Source organism: Callospermophilus lateralis, chromosome 5 (genome assembly GCF_048772815.1).
Source record: "Callospermophilus lateralis isolate mCalLat2 chromosome 5, mCalLat2.hap1, whole genome shotgun sequence".
Taxonomy (NCBI): domain Eukaryota; kingdom Metazoa; phylum Chordata; class Mammalia; order Rodentia; family Sciuridae; genus Callospermophilus; species Callospermophilus lateralis.
Genome location: NC_135309.1, coordinates 123,731,474 through 123,752,036, shown reverse-complemented (window position 1 = coordinate 123,752,036; position 20,563 = coordinate 123,731,474). Strand labels below are relative to the sequence as shown.

At 34.8% G+C, this 20,563-nt stretch overlaps 1 protein-coding gene and 1 pseudogene across 2 annotated transcripts in view; one reads left to right on the top strand and one right to left on the bottom strand.

The window, feature by feature from the left end:
* The window catches only part of Plpp1 (phospholipid phosphatase 1), a 92,615-nt gene that overhangs the window by 33,522 nt on the left and 38,530 nt on the right, over positions 1-20,563 (bottom strand). The gene's annotated exons all lie outside the window — the stretch shown is intronic.
* On the top strand, positions 7,137-7,775 carry LOC143400031 (cyclin-dependent kinase 1-B pseudogene; annotated as a pseudogene).

Below are 20,563 nucleotides of genomic sequence, written 5' to 3'. Positions count from 1 at the left end.
TTAAGCCTAAATAAGAACTTTAAGAATTCAATGATCCTTTACTTCACTGAACCTAGTTAACTGACTAATATGGCAGCATACTGACTAGAGCTGCTTTGTAAAAGAATGCAGTTTAGCAGAAACCCTCAATATAAGATCTGCTTCAAGACTGATCCAAGTCTGATCCAAGTTTGAAAGGTTCTCCCCTTTAAGCATCCAATGCTCCCTGCAGTATACTATAACCACACTAAGCTACCATGCTCACTGCAGATTCAAGTGCTCTCTCTCTCCATGAGGCAAAAAGACTTGATGCTCATTTATGATTTTTATCACTTTCACTAAGGCCCTAAAGAATGAATGACAACCAAGGACTGGTACTGCTACTCTGCCTGAGAATATCACAAATACCAAATTTGTTCAACCAACAAGGGTCAAAACGAAGGAGTACAAGTGATCACATTTCTTTTCCTGCTAGCTCTTTTACTTCTCTCTCCATTTTTCATTTAGACACTGAATATATGAACCAAAGTTTATTACTTTACATTACCCAATTTGCTAACAATCATTGACTCTTTAAGTCTTGAAGATGTTACAAGGTTCCCAAAGCCATATGTATAGTAAATGCTAGATGTAAAAAACTAAATAAATAAACTTACAATAAGGAAGAAAAGGTGGAAAACAGACTGTTGAGGTTTTACATAAGGAATAAGAACAAAAGTGCAAAGCTACTAAAATATACTCTACTCTCTGGAGTTTAAGTGAAGAGACTGCATCACAGAAGGCCTCAAAGATATTTTTAAAATTGATAATAATCAATATTTGTCATCTTCCATATGAATTTCTAATTGACCCTTATACTACATACCTCTGATATCTGTACTTGGCTCTTAGTTGGATTCACCAAATTGCTTGCCTTCAGGTGAAATGTCCAAGCCTCTAAATCATTAACTTTGCTTACAGCATATCTTCAAGAGATTTGCACAAACTTTTTACACTTATCAGCTTATACAATGGAGGTAAACACACAGATTTTTTTTATTGTTTCCTGCCCTGTATAGTAACTAAATATCTACCTTTCAATCAATAACCACACTCTAACCAATTGGACAAATTTATTTTGTATTTACAAAGAACCACTACTTTCATTCATTTTATTAAAAACTCTAAGAAAAATAATGGAAACTTTTACTATGCTCATAGCATATCACTTAATTGCATTTTTCAATAAGCATCTCTTCCTTTTGAAATAAGACATTTAGTACAGAAAATAAATTCATGTATGATTAGTGTTCTAAATTTTTAGGCTTTGTATCCTTATTCTAAGGAAAAAATCATGTTAATACACCTATATGTACTAAAAATGCTAACATGTATATCCATTAATATTAAGGTTTTGTTTTTTTTCTCTGATCACAAAACCATGTTAGAAATTATTCTTAAATTTAATAAAAATTGTGGGCATTTTGCAGGATAGGGAGAATGAAATAAAATCACATATAACAATAGTTCATCTTAAAAGATAGGAATGTTCAAGTAGGGAAATATTGAGTGAATCCATTCTGCAAAGAATTCTGCTAGGGCATACCAGGTTTACAAAGGTGGATAAAGCATAGTACAAAATTATAGCAGAGAATAAACAGATACAAAGAAATCAGAGTTCAAAAAAGGAAGAAAGCTGGTGACATTCTAAAGTAATGATATTCAAAAAACTACCCGTTATCAGTTTTTCAATCTCAGTAGAAGGCGTCTAGGAGAGAGATACAGATTTGGGTCTGTTAAAGATCTCTAAAGTCACAAAGAGAAAGATATTGTGCAGGATGGCTATTAAACAAACAGAAGCACAGGGCAACTGTAATATTAAAGGGATGAATAAGAAAAGATTCATGGAGGTAGATTTGGGTAAGTTGAAGGCAGGTCAAAAAAGAATAACATTACCTAGCTCAAGTCAGGACAGAGCATTTCAGGAAGTGGAGATGCATCCAGAGTCCACTGTATTTTCAACTGCTAATCTTCATCAAAGAAGTTTTAATAAGGAAGAAAAGGTGGAAAACAGACTGTTGAGGTTTTACATAAGGAATAAGAACAAAAGTGTAAAGCTACTAAAATATACTCTACTCTCTGGAGTTTAAATGAAGAGACTGCATCACAGAAGGCTTCAAAGATATTTTTAAAATTGATAATAATCAATATTTGTCATCTCCCATATAAGCCTATGCAATGCATGACACCAATGTCTTGCCCAATGACATTTCATTTTCACTATCTATTTAAACCTGCTTGTAGACATCCCAAAAGGGGATGGAAAAGAAGACCAGAGAGCAAGTTGTTCACTAACCCACCTAGAGCTCAAAAAAGATGAGCTACTTCAGATTCCAATTCTGGAAACTTGGGATTGGCACAGAGACTGAATCCATCTGAGCTGGCCAACAGCAATGGGCTATATACAAGAAGGCAGAAGATAAAGCAGGCATGTAGAGGAAGAAGTCACTAGCCCGATCCTTTAAAGTGTGAAATGGACAAAGTAGCTTTGGTTTCCCATTGACAAAATGCCTCACTGATCTTCTTGTTTGAGGTTATTGAAGTGCCTTACATCCTTTCCAACAAAGTGTAATTTTACTTTAAGCTAGTTACAAAGGGTATCTATCTACTCTTTGCAACCACAAGAGACATAACTAAAAGAAACTTAATTTAACAAGTCTCCATAACTGGAGAGCACATATATTGTTTTTTGCTTTGGTTACTCTATATGATGTTGTGGTAAGCATTTCCAAACATGAATCTTTACTTGCATTTCTAATTGCTTCCCTAGCACATATTTTTATGTGGAATTAAAGATATAAACAATAATACTCTTAACTACTCCAAAAAAGGACACCATTCAGCACTATACCAGCCATAGTGTACAAAAGTGTATAAAAATGCTAACGCTTAAAATAGCTGATATTATTTTTGACATTTACTAGATTTCAAGGCAAAAGTGAAAGGATTGGATTTGCTTTATCAATCCAAATCAAACACCCTTTTTCTTTAATCTGAAAAAAAGTGCATCTCTAAGATGCACATTATTTCTTAAGTTCCAAATAACTTTTCGCTTGATATTTCAGCTGGCAAAATTCATTTTCATTCCCCTCTCCCTTTTTAAACAACTTTGAGATATAATATACATTCAGTAAAATACATCCACTATAAATATATAATTCCTTGGTTTAGATAAACTTACAAGGATACATAATCATCAGTACAATATAGTTTTAGAACATTTCTATTACCCGAAAAATTTCCTTGAGCCTACTGGAGTCCCACTCATCTACTTTCTGTTTCTACACAGATTTGCCTTTTCTGGACATTTCATAAAAACTAAATTATATAACATATGGTATTTTCTAGGTAACTTACTTAGCATAATGTTCTTGAGGTTTGTCCATGTTGTAGCACACATTTAATTCCTTTGTATTGCTAAAATATCCTCTTTTACATATATACCACATTTGGTTTATCCATTCACCAGTTAATGGACATTTGGATAGTGTAGCTCAGTGGCAGAGCACTTGCCTAGCATGCACGAGTATCCTAGGTTCAATCCTCCGGCACACGCGCGACACACACACAATGTTTGAGCATGATGGCGCATGCCCCATAATCCCAACAACTCAGGAAACTGACACAGGAGAATTCCAAGTTTGAGGTCCGCCTCAGTAATTGAGCAAGATTCTCAGCAACTAAGCAAGGCCTTTCTCAAAATAAAATGTAAAAAGGGCTAGGAATATAGCTCAATGTAGCACTCCATACTTCAATCCCCAATACTGGGTGGGTGAAGTGGGGAGAAGAAAAAAGAAAAATAAAAGTTGTCAGAAGAGATAAGTAACCAAAATATAATCATGGTGACAGTTTAAAAAAAAAAAAAAAAAGCCAATGTCTTACTTTTCCTTCTGCTTACATTTAAGAGAATGAAAGTCACTCTGGTGACTGCTTGAGAACCTGTCCAGTTACTCTGCTCAGTTCATGCATGAACTGAAAAGCACTGGTGTACATGGAGATAACATGAGGAAACAGGTCAGGAATCAGAAATAAACATAATTATTGAACTACTTCAAAAAAACAAGAGAGTTAGGGCTGTAGCTCAGTGTAGAATACCTGCCTCATGCATGTGAGACACTGGGTTTAATCCTCAGCATCATATAAAAATAAATAAAGATACTGTGCCCATCTACAACTAAAAAATTATTATTTTTTCATAATTAATCCACCATAATTATTAACTGGGTAATAATTAATAATAAATACTAATGTGTTTGTCTGATTTCTTTAGCAAGCAAACTTTGGAAAACATTCTCTTATTCTAATAATAATACATCTCATTAAGAAAAAAAGTTATAAAACAAAATTCATGAAGAATCTTTCAAAACTAATACAAATTTACGAGTGTATAATCCAAAAAATCTTTGCCCACATGCACATCTAAAAATTATTTTTTAAAAGAAGAGATGGGAACAAAGACCACGGGTACTATATAACTAAAAAACTAACTGGACTACTTAATTCCTTTATTACATAAAGCATGAATGTACTTCCTTTCTTGTAAACAATTCAGAGCAGTGACCTTATGCTTGATGTATTCATGAGACATGGAGTGTACTTCAATAACCGATTTTTCCCACCATCCCAGATGTGGAACACCTATAAAAACCTAAATTATGCAAAAATATACCACCTATAGTAACTATGAAATGATTCTTATATTCAGAGTTGTAAACTTGGGGCTTAATGGCTTAACATTACCCTTGACTAGAGGCAAAATAATTATCTGACCTACAATGCAAATTATATAAGCTAAAGTAAGAACATTTCCTGATTTAAAAACCCTTTCACCATATCTTAAAGATCTGTGAAACAGTTTAATATTTAGTAATATTTAATAATTATTTAATATTTAATAATATAACATTTAAAAAGTACATTTAAACTCAATTCAGTATACAGAACAAAGGCTAAGGAACTCCATCTATAATAAAAGTCTTATGCATTCAAGAAACTTAAAATAATTGTTATTTTTGTCAACATTAGGGAAATTTTATTATAAAAGCTTATAACTCAACTAGAGAGACTAAGATCTTAATACCCTGAGCACCATGTCTTTAACCAAGAAGTACTCATTCAATTCAACTCAACAATTAACTGAGTTTCTACTCTAGTATAAGGCACTAGTTGGGGGTGGAAGATGGGCCTAGCACAATGACCCCAGGTTTTCCACCTGAGTAACCAGAAGTTTAAAGTTGCATTAACTGAGATGGGGAAGACTGGAGATGGAACAAGGAGCCAGGGATAGATACAACAATTCAATCTTGAATAAACAGTCTGAGATGCCTATTAGTAGAGGCGTCAAGTAGGCAGTGGATGTAAAATCTGCAAAGTCAGGGAGAAGTCCAAGCCAAAGATATAAAATTGGCATAGAGACGGTGTAAACAGTCATGAAACCAGATGAGATTACCGAGGGATTAAGTATAGCAAGAGGAGAAAAGAGGATCCAAGCACTGATCCCCAGAGTACTCCAAATTAAAAGATTAGGGAGAAAAGAAAAACCTTACAGAGAGCAATGTAAGAAAAGAAGCAGTCATTATTAGGGTAGAATTAAAACCAAAAAAATACAGAAAATCCCAAGGAATCTATTCTCCAAACCTAGAACTATTAAGTGAGTGTCGTAAGATCACAGGATATAAAAATCAATCCTACTTATATATACCAGCAATGAACCATTGGAAGCTAAAGTTAAAAGTACAACACCATTTATAAAAGCATAAAATATTGAAATATCAAGCTTATACAGTATCAGTGGAAGGCTAGGCACATATATGAATGAAGCAAAAACAGAGTCTAGAAAAAAATCCACACAAATAGAGTCAATTAAGTTTTTTGTTGTTGTTTGGTTGGTTTTTGTGTTTTTTACTAAGGTATTAAAAACAATAAATGGAGAAAGGAGAAAGGAGACTCAAAGGTGTTGAAACAATTGGTCATACATATACTATCTTTTATAAAATTCACAAATGGGTCATAAAGCTACATATAAAACTAAAAATTATAAAACTTTCAGAAAAAGAGCTTTACAATCTAGGGTTAGAGAAAAAATTCTTATACAAGATACCAAAATCACAATTCATAAAAGAAAAAATTATTGATAAAAATTGGAATCATCCAAATTTTAAAACTTTTGTTCTCAAAAAACAACTTTAAGCTGGGCATGGTAGTACACAACTATAATCTCACCTATTAGAAGATTGAGGCAGGAGGTCTGAAAGTTCAAGGCCAGTCTGGGTAACTTAGCAAGACCCCATTTCAAAATAAAATTTAAATCAGGTATAGGCTGAGGATGCAGCTCAGTGGTAGAGTTCTTACCTAGTATGCATGTAAGACCCTGGGTTTAATTCCAGAACCAAGAAAGGGGGAAAAAAAATACACACACACAAAAAGAGAATGAAAAAACAAACCACAAATTGGGAGAAAACAGACTTCATCAAAGAGGATACATGGATAGCAAGTAAAGCACAAGAAAGATGTTTAGCATTGGTAGTCATTTGAGAAAGGTAAATAAGAGTCTAATTAGATATTACTAAACATCTACTAGAATGGCCAAAGGGTGGGGAGGGTGATACAGAAAATACTAGTGCTGGTGGAATGCAGAACCTTTACACATTACTAGCAAGAACACAAAATGAGACAGTCACAATGGAAAAGTCAGGCAGTTTCTTAAACATATATTTACAAAACAACAATAATAATTCACTCCTGCGTATCTACCCAAGTACAATCAAAACTATGTGCACTCAATATATGTTCATAGAGCTTTATTTGTAATAGTCAAAAACTAACAAAGAACCAAGATACTTCTTAACAAACAGTGATATATCCATAAAAATGGGGTACTTCTCAGCACTAAAATAGGTACTATTGATACATATAAGAGAACTCAAGGACAATATTGTGAGTTAAAGTGTGTGTGTGTGTGCACGCACGGGGCGGGGGGGGGGGGTGTTACTCTTAGAAACTGAATGAAGAGCAACACAAAAATGGTAGCTGCCACTGAGCCAAGAAGCCAGGACCTATATCATTCCTACTGAATGAGTAACCATGGAAGACAATATCAAAATAGAGAAAATTGGAAAATGGTCTCTATAGAGTTGTACTTAGGAGTACATATCAAGAAAATCACACTAGGACATAAAGAGGAATGGATTCCCAGTACTGCAATTTTGTAAATTTCTCTACTGAAAGAATTCTATGGCTGGGGCTATATCTTAGTGGTAGAGCACACGCTTTATATAAATAAGGCCCTGGGTTGTTCAATCCCCAGCACCAAAGAAGGAGAAAAAAATCAAACTTCAATCATCCAAACATAATCTTCAAGGTGCTTATGCAGGATTTCAGGTTATATCTCATCTCTGCATTCTCTTCCACGAATCTCAAGAAATACTTGAATACTTGAGGATTGTGTTTTTCGTACTCTAGAAGTGTTCTTCACAGAGATTTAAAACCTCAACATCTACTGATTGATAAAAAAGAAACAATTAAACTGGCTGATTTGGGTGTTGCCAGAGCTTCTGGATACTTACAGCACATATATATGACATAGTAACACTGGAATATATCTTCAAAGTATTGAAAGGGTCAACTAATTATTCAACAACAGTTAACATTTGGAGTATAGGCACCATATCTGCAGAATTAACAACTAAGAAGAGTGGTAACTTTTCTATGAGGATTCAAAAAATGATCAGCTCTTCAGAATTTTCAGAAATTTATAGGCACTTAATAGCTATAAAAGAAAGACCTACCACCTCAGAGACTTGTTAAAATAGAATCTCTACATATCCACCACAGTACTTTGTAAATAATACTCAACAAAAGAACACAGCCCTCTGTTCACATATATGCACAAAAACTCTAAATCAAACAATGAGCATCCGAATTATATTTTCGTTTTTTCATTGTTCTTTTTAGACACACATAACAGTAGAGTGTATTTTGACACATTGTACAAACATGGAGTATTACTTATTCCAACCAGGATTCCATTCTTGAGGTTGTACATGATATGGAGTTTCACTGGTCATGTATTCATATATAAACATAGGAAAGTTATGTCTAATTTATTCTACTCTCTTTTTCTATTCCCATGCCTTCTCCCTTTCCTTCACATTCCCCTTTGTCTAATCCAATGAACTTCTATTCTCACCCCTCTACCTTCATATTGTGTGTTAGCATCCACATATCAGAGAGAACTTTCAGCCTTTGGTTTGTGGGGATTGTCTTTTTCCACTTAGCATTTTCAAGAACAGAACATTATATAGTACACAAAACGGGCACCTTTCCATTCATCCATTTCCTTGCCCAATGATTTTCTTTCTTTCTTTTTTTGAGAGAGAGAGAAGAGAGAGAGTGAGAGAGAATTTTTTAATATTTATTCTTCAATTTTCATTGGACACAACATCTTTATTTTATTTTATGTGGTGCTGAGGATCGAACCCAGCACCCCACGCATGCCAGGTGAGCGCGTTACCACTTGAGCCACATCCCCAGCCCCCCAATGATTTTCTTACCAGGATCCTTGGAAGAGTTACTTTCCATATTGGCGGGGGTGGGGGGGAAGTAATCTGCTGCAAAATTAAATAAGGGGGTAATCCTTCAACTTATAGAGAAATTAATTTGATAGAAATCTCATTTTTCCTGACGAGTCCCAAAAGGATGCTTTTAGATATGTTAGAAGATTAATACTCGAGTATAATCATTTATCTGCTTAAACACTGGTGCATATTTTACTAAACATTAGTATTATATTGTGCTTAAAAATTCCCATGTGTTCTTCTAAGAAAAATCAGTAAATCACTAATTGCCCTGCTAGAGTCCTCGGATATAACAAGATCTGCTCCCATACAATCCTGTAAGGCAAGAAAGCCATTAGAAAGTCATCCTATTAAAGATTCCTCACCGCTGCTACCTATTCCCATACCAGAAAGACAGCAACTAGGTATCTTCTCCTAAAAGTAGGTTGCTCTAATACAATGCTCTGTCCGAGCTGGTATTGATTACTCAATTGTTCAAAAGCAGATGTTCTTTCTACAAATAATACAGAATTCTATTTGCTATCATGCAGGAAACATAGGTTCATGGTAAAGAAAAGAAAAAGCGCCATTCTTAAGACCCCATCTCCTTGTCATTCTAAATACAAAAGCCTAAAGACAACTGACAAAAATAGGAGAGATATTAATTATTAAAAACATGATCCCAAAAGAATTTTGCTAAAATGGAATACTGAGTGGTATTCTGAAGAGCCTGATATGCAGCACAAGCTATTTTTGTTTGTAGCTATGCTGGAAACAATAAAGTGGCTTCTTTCCAGAGCACTATTTCTGCTCACACTTCACAATTACTGAATAAGATATATTCAAAAGCATTGCAATGGACATGCTTATTTCTTATGGTTTACATAACCAATCCTGCACTCAAATTCATTAAAGAGGTAAGCCCATTTATGTCATTCTCAGCTTATAGTTTCTGCTCCTCAACAAAAACTAAATTGGGGAACTGGGCACAATGGTGCACATCTGTTATCCCAGCAACTCAGGAGGCTTAGGCAGGAGGATCTTGAGTTCAAAGTCAGCTACAAGAAATTAGTGAGGCGATAGGCAACTGGGTGAAAGAAAAAGAAAGCTGGTGGCACATACCTATAATACCAGTGGCTTGGGAGGCTGAGGCAAAGGATCACAAGTTCAAAGCTAGCCTCAGCAAAAGCAACGCACTTAGCAACACAGTGAGATTCTGTCTCTAAATAAAAACAATACCAAATAGGCTGGGGATGTGGCTCAGTGGTTGAGTGCCCCAGAGTTCAATCCCCGGTACCAAAAAAAAACCCAAAAAACTAAATTTTTTTTTTAAGTTGCTAAAAGTAACCACAAAATATGGCTAAGAAATTAAATAATTTTAAATAAACTTTTATTAAAAGGCCCAAAATCTCTTATTGAGGAACCCAAAGTCCTTAAAAATCCCATTTTAAAAAAAATTTTGGCACTAAAACCCACTCTGAAATTATCTTATGTCAAAACCTGCCTGGAATAAATGATGGAATAAACATAAACTTTACCCCACTTACTATGACTAGTCATATTTTACAGTATAAATATTAAAGTCTGTTAATGAAGTATCATCCTAGACCCTGCTGAGGGTTGTTCCATAAGGCATGTGAATCATATAACCTTTTGAAAATTTCAGAAATTTTCAAAGTGTTTTAGACAATGGACTGTGAACTTGTATTTGGATAAAATCTTCATTGTGTAAGGATACTTCTAAATTAAACTCTTGTTTTTCAGAGAGTCAAAAAGGTTTTAATTTTTTAAAGGTCTACTGCATAATAAAATTTGAGAAAATAATAGTCCCTTACATAAAATGTACTAAGTACCCCACACATATCTTCTTAATTATAGGACTAGTGAATACTGTAAGATTTTGGTTCTTTATGTTTTTTTTTCCATTATAAAAACTAAAAAATATTGAAATTGCTTTCTAAATTTGTCTTCATTAAATTATCTTATAAATAAAGGTTTATTTTATTTACTAAACCATCAATCAATCCTATACTCTTTCTTTTTGGTAAGACCCAATGAGAAGTGGGCATAGTTCAATGTAAAGCACTTACCTAGCATGAACAAGGTCTGGGGTTCGATCCCCAGCACTGCTTTAAAAAAAGAAAGAGAAGAACCATCTATGATCTCAGGTCAAAAATACACACACTTATAAAATTCATTAACTAACAAGTTATATGAAGCATAGCTCTGAAACTACTTGTTTTATCTTATTAAATAATCTTATTTCTAGCACTTGATGATACTAATATTCACTATGAGGTCAATCATTTATAGCAATCATTATTTAGCTAAACAGCATTGACATATTATCAGACTATATGAATCAACTTCTTAAATAATTTTTTTAAATAAAAACATTTTGTGTTTAAATTCACTTTGTGTGTATCTATGGTGCTAGGGATTGATCCCAGAATGCTAGGCCAGTGCTCTATTGAATTATAACTCCAGTTGCCAAATTAACATTTTGTTGTTGTTGTTGTATTTTATTTTTTGCTAATACTGGGCATCAAACTTACGACCTTACACATACTAGGCAACTGCTCAACTATTGAGCTACATCCCCTTCCCTTACTTTCATTTTTAGAGCAGTCTTAGATTTACACAAAAACTGAGCAGAAAGAAAATGGTTCCCATATACTCCCTCTCCACCATCACCACTGCTCAATTTCCATTATTATAAACATTCAGCATTTGTGTGATACCTTTTTTTATAATTAAGGAACAAATATCAGTACACTGTTATTAACTCAAGTCTATAGTTTACATCAGGGTTCATTCTTTGTAGTCCTATACTCACCATTACAGTCATATAGAATAGTTTCACTGTCCTAAATGTTCTCTTGCTCTGCCTATTCATTCTTCTATCCTCCCCTTAAACTGATAACTGCTGATCTTTTTACAACCTCTATACTCTTACCTTTTCTAAAATGTCATAGTTGGAGTCACACAATATTATCTCTTTTCACATTAGCTTATTTCACTTAGAAACACGCATATTAAGGTTCTTCCATGTCTTTTCATGGCTTAACAGCTTTCCATTTTATTACTGAATATCAATATCCTATTGGGTAGACACACACAGTTCCTTTATCCATTCATCTACTGAAGGGCATCCTGGTTGTTTTCAAGTTTTGGTAACTATGAATAAAAATGCTATAGACATTCATATGCAATTTTTTCTGTAGATGTAAGTTTTCAACACATTTGGGTAAATACCGAGGAGCACAAAGACTATGTTTAGGTTTGTATGAAATTGTCAAAACTTGTCTTCCAAAGTAACTATACCATTTCACATTCCCACCAGCAATAAATGAGAATACTTGTTATTTCACACCCTCTGCATTAGCATTGGCATCATCAGTGTTTTAGTTTTTCATTATTCTAATATGTGCATAGTGGTATCTCACTGTTGTTATAATTTGCAATTCCTAATAATATATGATACTGTCTTTTTATATGTTTATTTGCTGTTTGTACATCTTCTCTGAGGAGGTATCTTCAGATCTTTTGCCCAATTTTTAATTGGGTTGTTTTCTTATTGTTGAGTTTTAAAAGTTCTTTGTACATTCTGTTTTTTTTTTTTTTAAGAGAGTGGGAGAGAGAGAGAGTGGGGGAGGGAGAAAGAGAGAGAGAGAGAGGGGGAGGGGGAGGGAGAAAGAGAGAATTTTTTTAATATTTATTTTTTAGTTCTCGGCGGACACAACATCTTTGTTTGTATGTGGTGCTGAGGATTGAACCCGGGCAGCACGCATGCCAGGCAAGCGCGCTACCGCTTGAGCCACATCCCCAGCCCTCTTTGTACATTCTGGATGCAAATCTTTTATCAGATGTTTTCCAAATACTTTCTACCTGTCTGTGGCTTGTTTTTGTCATTTTCTAAACAGTACCCTTCAGGGACCAGAAGTTCTAAATTTTAGTTAAGTCCAACTTATCAACTATCTCCTTCACAGATCATGCTTTGCTGTTGTATTCAAAAACTCACTGCTAGACCCAAAGTACAGCTTTATTTTTAAATACAAAAAAATTACAAACAAGTCAAAAGCTCAACCAATTTCCCACAAAAATGTAAGTGCATAACATCCTCAGCTAGAATTTTCAAAGCTGCATTTATGAAAAGGGAAAATAAAATCATGAAATATTAACATAGTCCTTTCACTTCTATCTAACAGAAGATATTCCCCAAGTAAGTCATACAGAAATGCTCTGTATTCAAACTCTGGTCCACAATAGAAAAATATAGATATCTTTGTATTTGTTTTTTGTATATTCATAGATGATAGCTTTGTAAAAGAAAAAAATATTTAGTCTGTTGTATACAAATATTATGATTAATGAAAAAATAAATTTAATTTTTCATATATTTTTAAATAGATGCATATTAATCTATTATATTAATCAAAAATATTTATTTGGTCTATTTTTCTGACTGTATTTGTTCAACAAATATAGAAATTATGTTACTTTTGCTTGGAAAAGTGGGAGGAGATGGAATATAACTCTGAATACAAGTGTGGGTGGCAAGAAGACTTAATTCCTGGTAGTAGCAAACTGAACATTTCTTTTCAACTGTCTTCTTACATATGATTCAAAGACAAAGCTTATTTAGTAGAAATAGCTTTGGGGGTTTCTTTTTAAAAAAAATTCAGACTTTCCATCTAAGAATAACATTTAACCAATTCGAATCCTACATATTTGTCAAGACGTGTATTAAAAAAGTTAAAAGATAATGTCTACTAAACTAGTAGAGCTAGAACACAGCCCAAGGTTATAGGCCTTAACCATCAACCTTAGCAGAGGCATTCCCTGATGTGCTGAAACTACTGTGTAACTCAAAAACTTTCAATTTCTTTGCATGTTTTGTTTTTTGAGAATGTATTTTCACTGTGTTGTGCAGGTTGATCTTGAATTCCTGGGTTCAAACAATCCTCCCACATTTGCCTTCAGAGTACTTGGGATTAATACATGAATACCACTGCACACAGCATTCAGAGCTTTCTTTTCTTAGAGTGGGGTGGTAACTGAACCCAGGGAAGCTTTACAACTATACTACATCCCCAGCCCTTTATTTTTTAGTTGTTTTTTTTTTGGGGGGGGGAGGATATTGGGGGGGCAGGGAACCAGGGATCAAACTCAGGAGCATTCAACCACTAAGCCACATCCCCAGCCCTCTTTTGTATTTTATTTAGAGACAGGGTCTGAGTTGCTTAGTGCCTCACCATTGTTGAGACTGGCTTTGAACTCACGTCTTCCTGCCTTAGCCTTACCTGCAAATTCCATGATTTTATTCTCTTTTATTGCTGAGTAATATTCCATTGTATATATATACCACATTTTCTCTGTCTATTCATCTATTGAAGGGCATCTAGGTTGGTTCCACAGTTTGGCTATTGTGAATTGTGCTGCTATAAACATTGATGTGGCTGTGTCCCTGTAGTATGCTGTTTTTAGGTCCTTTGGGTGTAGACCGAGGAGAGGATAGCTGGGTCAAATGGTGGTTCCATTCCCAATTTTCCAAGAAATCTCCATATTGTTTTACATATTAGCTGCAACAATTTGCAGTCCCACCAGCAAAGTATGAGTGTGCCTTTTTCCCCACATCCTCGCCAACACTTACTGTTGTCTGTATTCTTGACAACTGCCATTCTGACTGATGTAAGATGAAATCTTGGAGTAGTTTTGATTTGCATTTCTCTAGTTCCTAGAGATGTTGAACATTTTTTCATATATTTGTTGATTGTTTGTATATCATCTTCTGAGAAGTGTCTGTTCGATTCCTTGGCCCATTTATTGATTGGGTTATTTGTTTTGTTTTGTTTTGGTGTTTAGCTTTGTGAATTCTTTATATGCCCTAGAAATTAGTGCTCTATCTGATGTGCAAGTGATAAAAATTTGCTCGCAAGATGCAGGCTCTCTATTCACCGCACTGATTGTTTCTTTTGCTGAGAAGCAGCTTTTTAGTTTGAATCCATCACATTTATTGATTCTTGATTTTAATTCTTGCGCTATAGGAGTCTTATTAAGGAAGTTAAGGCCTAATCCTACATGATGAAGATTTGGGTCTACTTTTCCTTCTAATTGATGCAGTGTCTCTGGTTTAATTCCTAAGTCCTTGATCCTCTTTGAGTTTTGTACACAAGGAGAGATAGGGTTTAATTTCATTTTGTTGCATATGTTTTCCCAGTTTGCCCAGCACCACTTGCTGAATAAGAGGCTATCTTTTCTCCAATGTATGTTTTTGGTGCCTTTGTCTAATATAAGAAAACTGTAATTATGTGGGTTAGTCTCTGTGTCCTCTATTCTGTACCATTGGTCTACCAGTCTATTTTGGTGCCAATATTATGCTGTTTTTGTTACTATTGCTCTGTAGTATAGTTTAAGGTCTGGTATAGTGATGCTACCTGCTTCACTCTTCTTACTAAGGATTGCTTTATATATTCTTGGTGTCTTATTTTCTAGATGAATTTCCTGACTGCTTTTTGTATTTATATGAGGAATGTCATTGGGATTTTGATTGGAATTACATTAACTCTGTATAGTGCTTTTGGTAGTATGGTCATTTTGACAATATTAATTCTGCCTATCCAAGAACAAGGGAGATCTTTCCATTTTCTAAGGTCTTCTTTAATTTCTTTCTTTAGTGTTCTGTAGTTTTCATTGTAGATGTCTTTCACCTTTTTTGTTAGGTTGATTCCGAAGTATTTTATTGTTTTTGAGGCTATTATAAATGGGGTAGTTTTCCTCGTTTCCCTTTCTGAGGATTTGTCACTGACATACAGAAATACCTTTGATTTATGAGTGTTGATTTTGTTTCCTGCACTTTGATGAATTTATTTATTTACTAGTTCTAGAAGTTTTCTTATGGAATTTTTTGGGTCTTCTAGGTATAGAATCATATCGTCAGCAAATAGTGCTAATTTGAGTTCTTCTTTTCCTATCAGTACCCCTTTAATTTTTTTCATCTAATTGCTCTGGCCAGCGTTTCAAGAACTATGATAAATACAAGTGGTAGAAGAGGGCATCCCTGTCTTGTTCCAGTTTTTAGAGGGAATGCCTTCAATTTTTCTCCATTTAGAATGATGTTGGCCTGTGTAAGAAGATAATCTGAAGAAGTAGGAGATAAGGATATAGAGTTATTATATCCTAGGAAGTGTGAAAGAGAAATCTAAAGAAGGTTATTAGCAGGAGAATAGAGAGGAAGTCATTTTGGGTAGACAAGTAAGAGGGAAGACAATAGAGTACATAAAGCAAACACACATATATATTAAGAAAAATACAAAATGTTAATATAGTAAAAATTGGATGAAAAAAGAATATACAACACAACTGTAATGTACTATTCAGTCGTCTCAGACCTCAATATTCTAATTCATGCAAAGTACTTAGTTTCACATATGTTGGAGGTGTGAGGGCAAGAGAATAGAAAGGGAAAAGAGAAAAGAGGGGAAAAAATCTCAAAGGAAGAAATAAGCATTGTTTGGGTTGGAAATCAGTATCTTTCCTGCTTCCTTTCTCATCCAATAGGTGGGGTCGTCTGTTGTTAGCTGGTTTCTCCCCCTCAGGATGGTGAAGGTAACCAGGGAAGAAGGGTTGGTCCTGGGTGGAGGGCACCTGGAAGTGGAGTGTGGTACCCGCTGGTCCCCAAAGGGAGACTGCACCTCAGGGATCTCTTTTTGGGCCTGCTCCTATAATGTAAGCTCCTGGTCTTATCTCCTTATCTCACCTGAAGACCTCCCAGTTCCTTGTATCTGTTAGTCTCTAAACTATACCACACTCACCTTCTCCCATACTGCTTCCTAATAAGGGATCTTTCTCTCCTGGACTCTAGTGTGTGGCACTTAGGGCACCCTGCACACCTGCCTTGCTGAGAGCTGTTTTTTTATTGGGCAGCCACTTTGCCGGGTTAGCGGCTGCTGGGGAGAAGATGGAGTTAGAAACTGGGTACCTGGCCAGACAGAGTTCCAAATTGGTAATTGCCCCACTAAAGATGGTGATGAAGGTGACCCAAGATGGAAGCATTTGTTTTCAGTGATGGGGTGTCAGGTTCGGTGAGGGGAGCCAGGCGATGGTGTTGAATGATGAGTTTAGACACTGGTCTGTGGTATGCAGTGTGTGGCTGAGGCTGTCTTCAGAGTCTGTGTGAGGTGCCCCAGTGCAGGCAGGCTATGGCACATAGGGGATTATCTCCCTTGCTGTAGAGTCCCAAGATGGAGGCGACCAGAGAAGCCACACGTTGGTTGATGGGGATCTATACAGGAGTGGCGGCTGGAGATCCTGCACGTGAGTAGCTGCCAGGTGTCCTGCATGGGAGCTGCGTCCAGGATTTCTTCTCAGGTGGGTGGTCGAAAATTTTGCACAGGTGGTGATGCCAATGGTCCCGCTTGGGCACCTGGCAGTCCTGTATGGGTCAGTAGTTGGAGACCTACTCTAATGCTGAGGCCTGGAGCCCTGCACGGGCACAGTGGCTGTGATTCCTGTGTGGAAGCAGGAATATCAATTGCAGAGAAGCAGTATTCTCACTTCTTGGGTCCCAGGCCACAGAGTGACACAGAATGATGCCCCCCTCTGGCCCACCACCTTGGATACCCTAAGCAAATAGCTTTTAAAGAAGCCTTTATGAGCATATATTTCCCTTAACAAATCACACCATCTGGAAAATCACAGGATTTAGTGAGCTTGGGTAGGTGAAACTAATAAAGCTTCAGTTTTCATTACCAGTATATACTCCATAGTTACATGATTTATCTTTCCATTAAGTTTATCCAATACTTAGTAAAATTTATTAAAATATTTAAGTGTTCTATAAAATAAACATATATGGCAAATACTTAAAAATACCAAATCTAAGCATTCAGTATATTTTTATGTCAAAAGGATATTTAGGGGCTGGAGCTGTAGCTCAATGACAGAGTACTTGCCTAGAATGTGTGAGGCACTGGGTTCGATCCTTAGCACCACATAAAAATAAACAAATTAAAAAAAATACAATAAAGGCATGCTGTGCATCTACAACTACAAAAAATACAAATTCATTATTAAAAAAAAGATATTTAATCCTACCCATTACTTCTTCCAAAGGTCTCATGTAAAGCAAAGTTTTAAAGAAAATGTCCATGATTATATTGCAAATAATTGAGAAATGAATGCATCTGGCATTACTTCATCTTATGACAGTTATACAAAGAAGAGGTGCTGGAACAATTATTTATAAGAACTTATAGTATGAGTATTTACCACAATGATGTACATAGAAAATACAGTTCCAAATGGAAATAAGTAAATGAGAAAACTCATTTTCAAACTAGGAAACCAACTTTTATAATATGATATTTCTTCAATTCTAATAGGCATTTCCCCATAATTCAGATCAATATAATAGTATCCCACGTTTTTTCCTGAAAAGCTTTTTAATAAGTTATCTAATATTAAGAGATAACTTTGGAAATGTATCTCCAAAGAATTCATGTATTTCCAAAGAATTAATCTGAATTTTCAGGATAGTAGTTTTTAATCAAACAGTAACAACAATCCTGCTCTATTTCATACTATATAGTTTTTCATTAAAACTTTCTATCTCTAGGGGTGGAATATAGCTCAATTAGTAGTTAGTAGTGTTTCACACACACAAGGCCCTGGGTTCAATCTCCAGCACCACAAAAAGAAGAAAAAATTCTATCTCTATTTTATTAAATGTCTATTACATTCTAAGCACTGTGCTTGGTTGGCACTAAGGATATGATGGTGAACAAAACAAACCATCCCTACTCTTAGTGAAACATATTATCTACCAGGTGACAGCAGTACAGCACCTTTATCATGGAAAACAGGGAGACAAGAAAGTTTTAAACAAGACAATGTCTATGATTATAGCAAATCACTGAAGGATGCATCTAGTATAACTTCACTGTTGGAAGGAAGAAATCCAAATGTGGTGATAAGCTGTCTGGATACCAGCTTCTCAGACCAGTACAAGATAGGAGAGCAAGAGAGACTTGCCATGCCATAAAACCCCACAAACACCAATGCCCTCTTGCCACTGAGTAGGGTAAAATTCCAAAGCCTCTTTTGCCATAAACAACACTTTACTTATATATTACTTACCCCTTGGAAAAATAAATATGAACACATCCATTCTTTATTACTTACTACCCAACTTCTTATCTCTACATAAGCACCTTGAAATAATAAAAAATGGACCTTATCTATCTGCTTTGGAGAAATATTCTTTACAAGCTATGTACCAAAAACAAGGAACTTCAGAAATCCCATATACCCTCAGTAAATGATTTCTCTCATCTTCCCAAACATTATCAAATATCATTCTTCACAGATATAGTATTTTCCAGCAATTCAATTCAAAAATTTTATCCTGTAGTCTTCTCACCCTCAGGTGTTAATAAAGGGAGTAAAAGTGATTTAAAAACAAAAAAATTAGGACTAATTATAGTATCAAAACTGAAAAAATATTTTTCCAAGTTGTAGTTTATCATTTAAAGTTGTGGATATTGGGGTTGGGGCTATAGCTCAGTGGCAGAGCGCTTACCTAGCACACACAAGGCACTGGGTTTAATCCTTAGCATCAAATAAAAATAAATAAAATAAAGGGATGCTGCCCTTTAAAAAAGTTTTTAAAATATTAAAAAATAAATTTGTAGATATTATCTACTTTAAAAAATATATTACACTAATAACACTTGTAATAAAAAATCTGAGAATGCAAGAAAAAATATGCACTTCTTATGTAACAGCCTGATATCTTCTCTTATGCTAGTACACAGGTAACTTCACTTGAAAAGGAGAATTTAAAGTATATTATTGAAAATTTTGATTTAAGATGCTATTTCCATTTCTGAGTTTTTAGAATGACTTCACTTGGCACTTTCTTGGAAACAGATGAAACTTTATGTATACATAACAAATAAGCTTCTACCATTAAGAGAAAATAAGTATATAGTTAATAGCAAATTTCAGGTACAGCAAAATGAAAATGATATAATTTCTAATTTTTTTTCCAATCTAAAATAGGTTTCATTACTTGAAAAAGCAATGTATATTCAAAGGAGGGAGAAAAAACAGAAAATAGAGATGGAAAAAATGAAAATAATTTCAAATACTAATAAACCCCACAAACACCAATGCCCTCTTGCCACTGAGTAGGGTAAAATTCCAAAGCTTCTTTTACCATAAACAACACTTTACTTATATATTACTTTACCCCTTGGAAAAATAAATATGAACACTATTAAGAGAACCATCACTATTCTCCCCTCCACTCACACTTTATATATTACAAAAATATTTTCATGTCAATAAATATCACAAAAAATATAAAATAAAGTATTTGTTTCATCACTAAAATAAATCATAACTGAAACAGTCTCCCCATAGCTGGCTTAATTTATCTCTTTCTGCTATAAAAAAATAATAATAATGCTATCGGCTGGGCATGGTGGTGCATGCCTGAAATGCCAGCTATTCAGGAAGCTGAGGGAAGAGGATTGCAAGTTCAAGGCCAAACTGGGCAACTCAGCAAGACTGTCTGAAAACAAAATAAAAAGGGTTATGGATGTAATTCAGTGGTAGAGCATTTGCTTAGTGTGCACAATTCCCACTACCACAGAAATAAAAGGAATCCTATCATGAACATTTTTGTAGCTAATTCTCTGCACGAAACTGTTATTACTTCCCTATTATAAAATATATCCAGTATAATTTCTAGATCAAACAATGTATTATTTTTAATATCAATTTACAGTTCTGCCTGGCATGTAAGAAAACTTTTTTCTATGCTTGACAAGTTAAGAAAGGTTCTTACCTCTGCTAATGTGACAGATAAAACTGTCTTCTCAGTGTTACTTTAAATAAATTTCTGTATTTCTTAAGAACATTAGCAGGGCATGGTGGCACATATCTGTGATCTCTGTGACTTAGGAAGCAGAAGTAGAGGCAAAGGA